Source organism: Castanea sativa, chromosome 3 (genome assembly GCF_040712315.1).
Source record: "Castanea sativa cultivar Marrone di Chiusa Pesio chromosome 3, ASM4071231v1".
NCBI classification, from domain to species: Eukaryota; Viridiplantae; Streptophyta; class Magnoliopsida; order Fagales; family Fagaceae; genus Castanea; species Castanea sativa.
The window spans coordinates 49880662-49894407 of NC_134015.1; the positions used below are offsets into that span (position 1 = coordinate 49880662).

At 36.4% G+C, this 13746-nt stretch overlaps 1 pseudogene; it reads left to right on the forward strand.

Annotated features, from left to right (window-relative positions):
* Positions 1-2303: 2303 nt before the first annotated feature.
* Positions 2304-4816, forward strand: LOC142627586 (septin and tuftelin-interacting protein 1 homolog 1-like; annotated as a pseudogene).
* The last annotated feature ends 8930 nt before the right edge of the window (positions 4817-13746 follow it).

Below are 13746 nucleotides of genomic sequence, written 5' to 3' on the forward strand. Positions count from 1 at the left end.
AAGGACCATTTTGAGATTTCTTTTTTAAAAAAATACCAATTTTCAAACAATTTTGTTAGTTAACATCGTTTCCAAACTATTTAAGAATTAACATCTCGAGTCTTTTAGACTTGAGTTCACTGTAACAACTCGAGTATGAAAGACTCAATTTCTATGAAAATCGAGTCTCTAAGACTTGAGTTCCATGAAAGAAAACCAAGAAATCAAAAAACGTGTAAGTCTTCTTCTTCTTCTTCTTCTTGTGGTCTCCCTTTTCTCCCTCTAAAACAACAAAAACACAAAACACAAACACAAGCAATAGATCAAAGTAGAAACCACATGAAGCAAGAGATCAAAACAGAAACCATGAACCCAAGCGGTGAACCCACAAACCTAGCAGTAAACCCATGAACCCACGAACTTAGGCGGCGAACCCACAAACCCAAGCTCGGGTTGAACCCACGAACGTGTGATTCCTTAGGCGAAGGTTTCATTTTTCCTTTGTTTCTCTATTTTTCCTTTGTTTCCTTAGGTGAAGGTCCTCTGATTCCTTAGGCGAAGGTTTTGTTTTGTCTGTTTCTTTTTTTTTTTTTTTTTATATTTAGGCTAAGTTTTTAGCAAAATCAATCTTATGCTTAAGTTCTTGGCAAAATTGAGTCATTTAGGGGTTGTTTGGTTTTGGTTGTTTTCATCACTCATCACTGAGTTTTCATTACCCATAACTCAAAACTAGTGGGTCCCACAGCACAAACACTTGTTTGGATTTGTTCTGAGTTTTTGTTTTCATCACTCAATTCTCACTAAATTTAGTGATTAGTAATGGAAACTAGAAACAAGTTTTTGGTGTTTTTGAGTTATGGAAATAGAGTGATGGTGGCATTTTTGTAAATATATTCATATGGTGGGCCCCGTTGTTTGTGTCATGTCTTTTCCTTGCCAGCTCCAATGACTACTAACTGCTCTCTCCTCTACCAGACCATCTCTTTTCTTCCTTTTTTTTTTTCCCTCTTCTCTTCCCAAGCCACTCTCTTCTCTCCATACCCATCTGCCATTAACACAACCCATTACTCTCACAGTTCCGATCTGCCACTCCAGTTGAAGCTCAAGTCTTCCTTCTGCTCTGTCTCTGTCTCTGTCTTGGTAGTGGGTCTTGTGGTTCCGGGTTGTAGGTTGTCATCTCGGCAACATAGATGTGGTTTCGGGTTGGGTATCTATGGGTTTATGTTTGTATGTTTAAGAGACTTTGTATTTGTTGTTTTTGGGTTGTGGGTAAGAGGGAAAAAATCTGAATTTTGGAGTAGAAAATATGGACTATGGGTAAGAGAGAAAAAGAAGAAGAAGAAGAGATTTGGAAACTATGGGTAAGGCAAAATAATATGAGATTTGGAGTGGGGAAGACAAAAATATGCTCTGTGCAAATTTTTTTTTTTCATTGTAAGCTTCTTTTTATGTGTGTGTGTGTGTCTTTGTGGAGTAAAGAGTTGTTGCTTAGTTACTCTGCAGTTTTTATGTGGGTAACGGGTATTGTGCTTAGTTTCATTCTAATATGATTTGTACATTGTAATATAATATGTGTGTCCACTTACTTGCTTTCCATGGCTTTATATAGCCACCTAATGATCTTAGTTGGGCAATTAATTCCAAGCAAAAATATGCTATTTGTGTGACCTTTCGTGAACATTTTCCTGAGAAAGTTGTAGTGAAGAACTTGCTGTTCAGTTTTGGGGTAAGTGGAGTAAAGAAAGGTGGGTAGGGGTTCTGGTGCATTGGTAGTATATGTCAAGTGTAGGTCCTAATTTTTTGAGTTTTTGCAGTTGAAAACAGAATTGGGTTTAGGTGCCAAATCGGCTTTGGAGATATTTGAGGATTTTTGACTGACAAAATATGAGTTATAGAGTGATGAGTGATGATATTTGAGTGAGGAGTGATGAATGATTATTTTTTTACACCCAAACAAGCCCTTAGACTCGAGGTGTTAGTTTTCTAAATAATTTGTAAACGTTGTTAACTAATGAAATTGTTTAAAGATTGGTGTGAGTTTGCAAATTTTTCTACCATATTGACACAATTCTAAAAAATTAAGGACCAAATTAACACATTTAAAAGGGACAATTTTGAGACCAAATTAAAACATTTAAAAGGTAGAGGGCAAAATTGCAATTACACTAATTTTAAGTAGTTTATAAAAAAAAGAAAAGAAAAGAAAAGAAAGAAAAGATAAAAAGATTTCTATAACCGACTATGAAACCAACTTACCGACTTTCAATTCTATAAATTAATAGTAGCATTATTGTACTTCGTATTGTACTCGGTGTTTGTTGAAGATGGAGTTGATAGAGAATTTCGCCCAATGGATCGGCGACGGCGACAACGACGACGACGACGATTACTCCTTTGGAGAATCCAAAAGGTGTCGCTTAGATGGGGATATTTACAAGAAAGCCAACCGGTGAACTTCATCTCCACCGGCACCCAGAAAATCGATAACAATGGCGGCTCTGCTGGTCTAGGGTTTACTGAGGAGGAGGAGGAGGATTTTTTGCCAACGGCGTTTGGGAAGATGATTGAGGAGGGAGCCTTGAAGAGGATGAGAGAGAAGGAAAAGTCTAAGGGTAAGAGAGCTAGAGACGACGAAGGTGGTTTTGGCTTTGCAAGTGTTGGTGGTGAGTTTGAGAAGCGCACCAAAGGGATTGGTATGAAACTGTTGCAAAAAATGGGGTACAAAGGCGGTGGCCTTGGGAAGAATGCACAGGGGATTGTCACTCCGATCGAGCCCAAACTGCGCCCCAAGAACATGGATATGGGCTTTAACGATTTCAACGAGACAGAAGAGAAGAAGAAGAAGAAGAAGAAGGGTTTGTTGGGCAGTGACTGTGTGGGTGTAGAGAGAGTGAAAGAGAAGCGGTTGTGGTCGACGAAGAAGAAGAAGAAGAAGGTGGAGAAGTTTGTAACCAAGGCTGAGCAAGGGTCGGTGGTGGTTCAGATGGTGTATGATATGAGGGGACCTCAGGTTCGTTTGCTGACAAATTTGGAGAATTTGAAGAACGAAGTTCCAATGCCGGAGCTTCAGTACAATGTGAGGCTTGCTGTGGACTTGGTGGAGCTTGAAATCGACAAAATTCATAGGGATTTGAGGAATGAGGAGGCCACTGCCGAGCGCTTGAAAGAGGAGAAGGATAGATTGTCAGTCGTCTCTAAGAGGCAGAAGCGGCAGTTGTATAGTATGGTAGAGATATTGAATGTGTTGGATCAATTGGAGGAAGACAATTCCACAGGTGATTTGACATTGGATTCACTTGCCGAGCTATTCATCTAGTTGAAGAGTAGATTTGCTGAGGATTATAAGCTCTGTAACTTGTCTGCCATTGCCTGCTCATATGCTCTGCCTTTGTTTATTAGAGTTTTCCAGGGATGGGACCCTCTTCAAAATCCCTTTCACGGCTTTGAGATTGTGTCTCTGTGGAAGAGTCTACTTCTGAGTGATCAAGAGTTTACTGCTTCACCTTATTCTCAGTTGATATCCCAAGTTCTTTTACCAGCTGTTAGACTTTCTGTCATCAATACTTGGCAGGCTAGGGAACCTGAACCAATGCTAAGGTTTCTGGATTCTTGGAAAAAGTTGTTACCCCCTTCCGTCCTCCACTACATAATGGATTACATTGTCATGCCAAAATTAAATAGTGCAGTGGGCTGTTGGGAACCGTTACACGAAACTGTTCCAATACACCTTTGGGTGCACCCGTGGTTACAGTATTTGGGACACAAATTGGAAGGTATCTTCGAGACTATACGTTTCAAGTTGAGTCAAGTTCTTGTTGCTTGGCACCCAAGTGACGCGTCTGCCTATCCTATTTTGTCTCCTTGGAAGGCCATGTTTGATTCAGCGAGTTGGGAACACCTTATGAGCAGATTTATAGTTCCAAAGTTGCAGCTTATTCTGCAGGAGTTCCAACTAAACCCTGCAAATCAGAAGCTTGATGAGTTTCATTGGGTTATGAAGTGGGCCTCTGATATTCCAATTCATCTTATGGTTGATATGATGGTGAGGTTCTTTTTTTTCCAAGTGGCAAAAGGTTTTGTATAATTGGTTACGAACAAGCCCAAACTTTGAGGAGATAAAAAATTGGTATTTGGGATGGAAGGAACTTCTTCCGAAGGAGCTTCTTGCAAACGAAAGTATCCGGTATCAGCTGAATTGTGGTCTTGAGATGATGAACCAGGCTGTTGAAGGTTTGGAGGTGGTCCAACCTGGTTTCGAAGAGAAGATTGGCTATTTTAGGGTACCTGAGCAGAGGCAATTTGAGGCTCAACAGAAAGCAGTAACACAACAAGCTGCCATGAGTTTTAGCATGGATGATATGAGTATTAAGGAAGTTATTGAAGCCCATGCCCAACAACATGGCTTACTATTCAAGCCTAAACCAGGCCGGAGGCATGATGGTCACCAGATCTATGCCTTTGGTAATTTGAGTGTTATAATTGATGCTCTAAATCAAAAGGTGTATGGTCAAACTGAGGAAGGGTGGTCCCTTGTATCCCTTCCAAGACTTAGTGGACAAGCACCAGAGTTCTCTTTCATAGAGACGTTGAGCTCTGAGCTGAGATGGAGAAGTGTTTCTGATTTTTAGATTGTATTCATTAGGCATACATTCACAGGTTAGCTTGTGCTAATTGTTTCAGCTTGTCATGGCTGGGATTTTTGTTAGAAGAATAGATATCGAGAATTTAATTGTCATTGACATTAACATAGTTTTCCATTTTGATTTTCTCTTGTATCAACAATTTCTCAATATTTGAGCCACATATGAGAAACGTTTAATCTGCTTTTGCTTTATCAAAAAATTAAAATGATATTTATGTTAATCTTGCTTCAAACTAGTGGTTCCATCTATAGGATATGATGTTTAGAATAAGTTGGATAATAAACACAACCGGTGTGTTTTTTCCCCTTGAAGTAGTTAATTGTGTAATAAGATATATATGAATGGTATTGATATGCTGTCTCTCTTCTGGCCACTATTTTCCATGCTATCAGTGGACACAAGTTCAGATTATAAATTTTGGACCATTTCAGGGCAGCAAATGACAATTTAATGCCTTGCGTGGTAAATTGAAGTATTCTGTAGATGAACATTATTAATTCTTCTGTGTAATAAGGAAATGTTGGATAATAGAATTGAAAGGGATAGTCATGATATATATATATATATATATATATATATATATATATATATGTATGAAATTTGTGATACATACCAATTGAGATGCACTGTGTGAGTTAAAATTATGATTTCCTCCACTTTAAGAGATCCTTAGCCAACTCATTGGCAAATGCTTTAACAATAACTTGATTGCATTTCCAATCGTTCATGTAGAATTTCAGTTGAGGCCTTGCATGCTTGTGGGATGAAGCCCTATAGGTGTGCAGCCATTATCACGTGATTAGCTCATGGAAACTAGTGTGGATTAAGAATGGCAGGGCTTAGGAGGAGGGAATTAAACCTCAAATAATACTTAAGGTGGAAAAAACATGCAACTCCAGTGATTTACGGTGAGATATTTCTTCTTATTTTCCAGTTCTAGCCAAACAGTGTGGCCTTGTTATCAAGTAAAGACTTAGATAGGGAATTCAATGTTTTCTTTTTACCACACCGATCCTGAAACATTTAGCCTTGTGTTGAAAATTACTGAATCATTCCTTTATAGTTGATGACAGGATATGATTGTTTGCATTATGATGTGAACTCATGCACTCAATGTACATACATAATTGGTTAAAGATGTAATGCAAAACAAATAACATTCTTTGATTTAATCTGTATTCTTGCCTTGAAGAGGCTCCTCGTCATAACTAATTTTTTTAAAAAAGTATTCTTACTGTTCTGCAATTTAATTGCAAATAACCTCATTGATGTTATGATGCATGCGGTAATGCATGAGAGTTGGTGATTATTGATTTAATTCCATTTCATATTGAAGCAGAGGTGGATTGAAGTTACAACTGAGACTCAGGTGGATGAACTCAAAAATGCTGAAAATCAAGGTTTTATATCTAAAACTCTTGAATTCCAAACCATGGTGTTTGTGAACACTGTTGAGGCTGTGGAAGCAGTGACAAATATATTGTTGAAAGCTGGGATCCACTGTTACTGTTACCATAAGGATGTCTCCTTGGAGTGGTGAGTAAATAACTAGTCACTTTACTAACTCCATGCCATTAAAGTAAATCTATATAGGAAAACAAAATTATGTAATATAATGGACACACTAATCCAAAATTAAATAATATGATGGACAGATTTCTAAAACTAATACAAGAAAATAAAATTAGAAGTTTCTCAATGTCAGAAATTTTTTGAACCCCCCCCCCCCCCCCCCAAAAAAAAATGTTTGTATCACCATGAGTGCTTTGTAGCCAGAGGAAACTATGAAAAACCTTCTTAGTATTAGTGAGATTAGGCTTATTATGGGATCCCACAGTTGGAAACTCCAGATGATCTTTCGTTTTTCTCTGGCATGCTCTTCCGTAATGTGACCTCTTGTACTATTAAAAGTAGCATGCTTCCTTCAAGTTGTTTTTACAATTGTGTTTTCTATTTGTTCAACATTTTCTGCGGGGGTTTATGAACAGATAGAGGACTTAGAACTATTGAAATTTATCTATCTATTCCAGGCAGACTTTGCTACTTAGGCCCAGATTCATAGGGTTGGTCGCACTGCTAGTCTGCTAGAGTGGTCAGTTTGGACATGTCACTTGCCTGTATACTGAATCCAAATGGGATCTTGTTGCTGCAGTTCGTCAAGCAGAGGAACTTGGTCAGCGTATAGTAATTCTTGAAACTTGTAATGTGATACTCAAAGATGGGTTTCAGATGACTAGGCAAATTTTATGCTACTTAGGCCCGGATTTTAAACAACTAACAATGATCCAGCAATTCTATTTATTCCCCCTAAAGTAGTGGTGTTTAATGATTTTGGATACTTAGTAATGTACAACTTAGTCAAAATTACAATTCTCATTGATTTTTTTATCATACAAGAATGCAAGTCTTAGTTTGCTACTGATGGATTGCAAATTCCATATGTTGTGCTCCATCTATTTGTTGCCAATATTTGCACCTTCTTGAATGGTAAGTGGTTATTTTCTTATGTCTGCAGGAGGCAGCATTTAGCAGGAAAAGAAGCTTCCAAAACAAGCTTAAGAAGAGAGGTAACACTTTAACTTTGATCTGGGAAATTATCATATCTGCATAAACATGAAGTGTATATACTACAAATATATTAAGGATGCACTCACACATCAAATTTTGTAGTAGAATAAAATTTGCATTTTTTTTGGGTACAAATACTCTAAAATTTCCAAAAACTAGAGAAGTACTGTTGTTATGATACTAAATTTAAGCTTATACTTATGATTTAGCGGGTCTGCCCAAAGTCAGGGACGTGTCAATTGTTGAAGAGAATACGTTCTAGGATAAAATGACTAGATGTTGAGGAACTTGGTATGTAAAGAAACATGACCTGTCTTTATATATACAAAGGAATCCTAGCAATGTAACTGGTATAATATTTATCTCTTCCAATTTTATATATCTAGTTATTACACAGGTCACAAAGTGATCCCTCTCTCTAAATTTGAATGTGTTCCTTACTTTCTTGGTCCAAAAATGTTCACTTTATACAGTCCTTGGGTCCATTATTAGAGTTGCATTCTACATCTTCAGGCAGACTCCCATTTATAAATGTTCCCTCCACTCTTGTTATTAATGTTCCCATTTTACTTCCCCAGTCATTTTATCTTTGGTTGCATTTTAATATCTTCAAAGCAACCACCCATTAACTCTTATGTCAGTGATTAATGATGGAGGTCCTCTTGTCTTTCCATAGTTACATGAGTAGATATGTAAATGCATCTCCAGTTCGTTGGTCTAGTGGAATCTAGAAGTTATGATCTGACTCAAACCCCTTTCCATAGGCCTGTTAACTGTTAAGTGATGATTTCTTTTGCACAGGATGATAATTTAGTGAAAACTAATTTACTGTGTGGTACACTTGGTTCTTGGAATACTTTGTGGTTATGCTAATTGAATTTCACTTTTATAGGCGCTTGACCATAGATTAATAAAATTTTATTTTTAAATTCTCTTCCAATGTTTGGTGTCAAGTCCAAGTAAACCGAGGTACTGAAGCCTACATTTGTGTTTTTCACTGGTTGATGCCGACTGTAAGCAACTCAAATTGAGTACTCCTAGCCTAGGTCTAATCCCCCCCACCCCCTCAAACACATTATCTTTTGAGAGTTCAAATCATTGAATCACTTCGATCTTGAAAGCTCCCTACCTCTCTTTCTTGTGTGTTTTATTGTTTTAAGCTAAGTTTGGAAGATCAGTTTACTAAAGCGATTCTATAAATTTTATTCTGTAAAACCTACAAACATCGAAGCTGGATAGCTTAAATGAAAGTGAAGTCAGGAGATAATTGTTTAGAAAAGTAACATGTTGAGAATGACAGAGCATAGCTTTGAGGCCATTTTGGGTGTGAGAAAAGTAGAATTAGAAGTGATATATGAAAACCTCAAATAGATATTATTCTGTTATTTGCATCCATTCATAGCTTAGCAATACAAATTCTTCCACAGAGTTGCTATATTGAATGATATGGAAGGTCTTGTTTGCTCTCACTTCTATATTGTATTTACATATGCAAGATGGTATTAATATAAAACATGGGACATGTTTTGTTAATGGATGTATCTGCCTTCTTCACTCTCCAAAATCGAAAATGATGGGTGTGACATGCCTAGGCTAGGAAACACTTTAATTCATGTAAAACTACGAAAAAATTAGCTGTCATGTTATGAAACAACACACACTTTAATAACCATCCAATGACACACACATATGATAGTTTAATATAACACCCACACACAGTGTGTTATGAAACAACGCACAATGTCTCGGTAATGCAAAATACACAATTTATGATTTATTGAGTTGCCAAAGTGATAGATACTAAACATCACATTAAGAAATCTATTGATATAGTACTTTAGAAAATCTAAAAGATCTGAATCTCATATGATTATGAGCCACACTACACCGCATTTAGAGGGCGTTTGGATAGCACTTTTCTGCGTCCACGTCCAGTTTTTTTTTTTTTTTTTTTCAACGCATGTTTGTTACTGTTCATTGGCCATGAACAGTGATTTTAGGCCAATGAACAGTAACTTTTGGAATGAACAGTATTTTTTACTCTTTTAAAAATTATTTTGCTACAGTGTTTTCAGTTTTCAGTTTTCAGCAATAAGTTCTATCCAAACGGACCCTTAATATCAACCATTTGTGAATTTTTTAGGCTAGTCTTTTATTGAATATTTTTTCCCTCACACAAGTGGATTGAGGAATCAGGGGAGATTCTTTGAGGGTGTGTTTGTTTTGAGGTAAAATATAATGGATGAAAAACTTTAGAGAAAAAATAGTAGAAAAAATGAGTTTGTGTGTTGTTTGGTTGGGAAGGGGGAAAGAAAACTTTTATGTGGAGCCATGCATTTTTCACTCGGGCCTACACAAAATTTATCTCTCCAAAATGGAGTGAAAACCGGGTAGAAAGAGTTTAATGGTAAAATGAAAAAATTGTTCATGTGCAATGCACATGGGCAAAGTGCAATTGCCCTTTTTATTTTTTCTTATGGTTTCCTGGGCAACATTGCCTCCTCTTTTTTATTTTTTATTTTTTTAAATATTATTTTATATTTTGAATTCCTGGGCTTGGTGCTTTGTATTTTTTTTTTTTTGGTTTAACTAGAAATGTTATTTTTCCTAGAAATGATTTTTTTTTAATACATTTGAGCATGGGCGGAGCTGTTATTGGACTAGGGGGGGCAATGGCCCCCCCTAATTTTTTTTATAAAAATATTATTATATTAATAGGTACTAAGTTTAACAATTTTGTTCAATAAAATTACACTTTGCCTCCCTTAATAATGCCATTAATTCTTTTGAGAGTAATCTTATAGCCAAAAACGTTTTTACAATGTTTATACAAACTATTAAGGTAGCAAATTCTTATTAGTTCGTACACTTGCATAACTTTTTATATATCAATAACCACTTATCACATTAGCAATTTGTAAAAATTTTGTAGTTTTAGCATTTTTCACCTTTTAAAGGACATAAAAAATTAATAGATTAAATCTAAAACAAAATATAAAAACTCAAAAAAATTAGCTCAACAACAAAAATTACCAATATAATAAAACTAAAAAAATTAAGTCCAATCAATATATTTTACCTAGAACAAACTACTTGGCCATTTAAAAAATTTTTAACAAAAATCCTTAGTAGTAAAAAAATAGACTCAAGGGTCGGATCCACCGCACACAGCTAGCAGCAAAGTCGCCCCCCCTAACTCCAAGTCCTGGCTCCGTCCCTGCATTTGAGTGATTTTTTTTTGTTGCTTATCACATTTTTTGGGTTAATTAGACATTATTTTTTAACAAGGTATATAAATAAATTTATACAATTTTTTTTTTTTTTACACATTTTCACTTCCAACTAAACAAAACAGAAAGAAATTAAAATCCTTTTATCCTTTCACTTTTTTATCCTCCAACCTTTTTCTATTCTCCCACTTTTTCACTCCTCCCACCCATCACACCGAAGAAGGTGGAATTTGGACAAAATATGGGATGCCAGAATTGGGCCCTGTGGCTTCGACTTCGGATTAAGATCCCGTGCACGCGGTGCAATAGCACAAATCTCAGTCGTATAATTGATCCAAAGCTCATTATTTTGACACGTTACCCATTTTTCTAAGTACAAGAAATTTGTGGAGTTGCCATAACTGATATTGCTCAATCACTGGTTCAACAGGTGATTTCAATTCCTAAGCTAGAAACCAAAAACACAAAAAATAAAAGAAAATAGAATTAAATTTAGCAGCAATACATCAATCAACAAAATTGTGACACTGTTATTTACTTTTCTTCCTTTTCCAGCAACCGAATAGAGTTTATTTTAAAAAATTAATTAAAAAATGAGAGATAAAAGGGGAAACTACCTGTTGGTGGTCTCTGAAACAAGCCCAAGTCAGCCTCACCATGGCTCATCACAACCACCACTCACCACCACCTCCGATGGTGGCTTCTTCTAACCAAAATCTCTTTCTCTGTGTCTCAATCTCACTACCCTCCCTAGATCAAACCCAAAAGTATCAACTATTCTCTCTACACCCGATTCTCTCCAAACCCCAACCCTTGCTCTCTCTTGATTTGGGTATAAAAAGGGATCGTAGGCGTGAGTGTTCGTGGGTTTTGTTTCAGATGGTGAGTTGTTTTTTTTTTTTTTGTGCTAATGGGTCTGAGTTGGGTATGCTAGCAGCGGTGACCGACGAGGTTGAGGGAGACGGACAGAGCAAGTGTGGATGTTGAGAGAGTGGAGCGTTATGGCCTGTTTGGGAGTTTAGAGAGGGAGGAGAGTAGAGGGGAGTAGAGGGGAGGGGAGTAGTGGAGAGGAGAGTAGAGTAGAATGATTACCCTCCACCTTGTTTGGATGTTTTTATAATTAGTAAGGGGGAAGGGAGTAATTAGCCCTTCCCCTTGTTTTTAACATTGTAATTTTATAAATATAATAAGGGTAAATTAGGTAATTTACTTTATCAATAATTTTATGTGCTCTACTCTCCCTCCAAATCTCTCTAATTTGGGGGAATTAAAAATGAGGGGGTTGGAGGTAGTTGAAACCCCTTCAAACCCCTCCCCCTCCTACCTTAAAAAACTCTCAAACAAGGTAATTGAATTACTCCCCTTCCCTCTACTCTACTCCCCCTCCTTTTTTAAACATCCAAACAGGCCATTAGGGAAGAGAGAAAAACAAACCCAGTTGAAGTGGGAGAGAAAGAGAGAGGAGAGAGGAGAGAGGAGAGAGTAGCTGAATTGAAAAAGAGAGTGAGAAAAATTGAAAGCACATGGACTGCCAGGCTGGATGTATAACGTGTCAAAATAATGAGCTTTGGATCAATTATACGGTTCGGATTTGTGCTATTGCACCCCGTGCAATACCCTAGGTATTGGACGGGATCTCAATCCGGCTCACTCGATGTGTCGACCTCTAGTTTTCCAATTGTAGAATAGGATTCCAAGTTCCAACAGGCAACACGTGGTGGGCTTTTGCTGTTTCAGACATGATTGGTTGTTCAGCGTTGATAAATCCCTTTTTAGGTTGAGTGGTTAAGGCTTTTTAGATATGCCTTTAAATCTTTGATGATCGTGGACATGATTGGTTAATTTACTGGGCAAGCATGCCCATCTAGAAGAAATTAGGCCTTGTTAGGTAGCTGACTGCATACAATGGAAAATGGGTTCAGTCAACGGATTTGAAATTTCCCTAATCCATCTATTTATTGAAATTGTATTCACATTTAAGAGTGGGATTCCAGCACCAGGACAAAGCTGAAAACTATGTTTCAATTAAATTAATGTTAAACTCAGAAAAGTTACAATTGTTTTTCATTACTTGGTAAGATGGCATGGCCAGGAGAGAGTCTAACCACTCAATATTGGGTGGTACAATATTCTTATTAGAAGATGGGAAAGGAGAGGTAATAGAGAAAGAAACCCAAGGATTAATAAGTGGTGGGGTTACGGGGAGAAAGAAGATGTATTTAAAGATGAAATGATCAAAGATGGAAAGTGGAATTTAAACAAATATGTTTAGAGCATTCACATTGTGGTGTAAAAAATTTAACTAGCACCACAAAAAATTACTTTATCTAATTTATCTTTTCTTTTTACAAAACACCCAATATCAGTAATTTTATTTTAGTTTTCAACACAATAAAATAATACAAACAACATAATAAAATAACATATCTCCTACAATAAACAACATAACAACTGCCACGGCCACTTGAGTGTTCTTCTAAGATGGTAATTGCAATTTTTAATTGAATGGTTGTGGAGATGGTCATGTGTTTGTTATTATTATTTTTCAATATTAAAGGCAATTAGTTGTAAATTTAAGGCAATTAGTTTTTTTTTTTCATTAAAGGCAATTACTTCTTCTTGTCTTTTTCTTCTTCGTCAGCACATTTCCCTTTCATTTGTTTCCTCACTACAACTTCCAAGTTTGCAGTTTGCATCCTTAAAAAAAAAAAAAAAAAAGTTTCTTTCAGTTTATGCATGCAACAATAAAGACAGATGAGTCCTTTAGCAAACATTCACAACCCAACCACATCGTTAATACAAATTACAGAAAAGATCAATTTTTAAAACTCAAAATCCATCATATTTCTCAAAAACCAATTGAATTCAACACCCAAAAACCTCAAATTAGCACAAAAAAAAAAAATCTAACTCTCCATTAATCACAACTCAAAATCTAATCAAAACTCTCAAAATTTTCCCCAAATACTAGAGGCGAGATGGGTCGGCAAAAGGGGTGTGTATGCGAGATCGGCGGCTGGATAGGCAAGATTGGCGAGGTCTGATGGAAGGGATGAAGAGCAAATGGCTGTGGAGAGTGAGGAGAGAGGAGTAACAACAGAAATGGGAAAGGAGGAGAAAGAAAAAAAGAAAAAAGAAAAAAAAAGAAAATTCTAAATAGAGTGTGAACACAACATAATATATATCTGTGTATATATATATATATATATATATATATATTTTTTTTTTTTATTTTACCTTTGAGCTACAGTGCATAGCCACCTTTGGTTGTGCACTGTAGTTGAGAAGTTAAAATTTTTGGTTTTGGCTCCACCAATGGAGTCCCA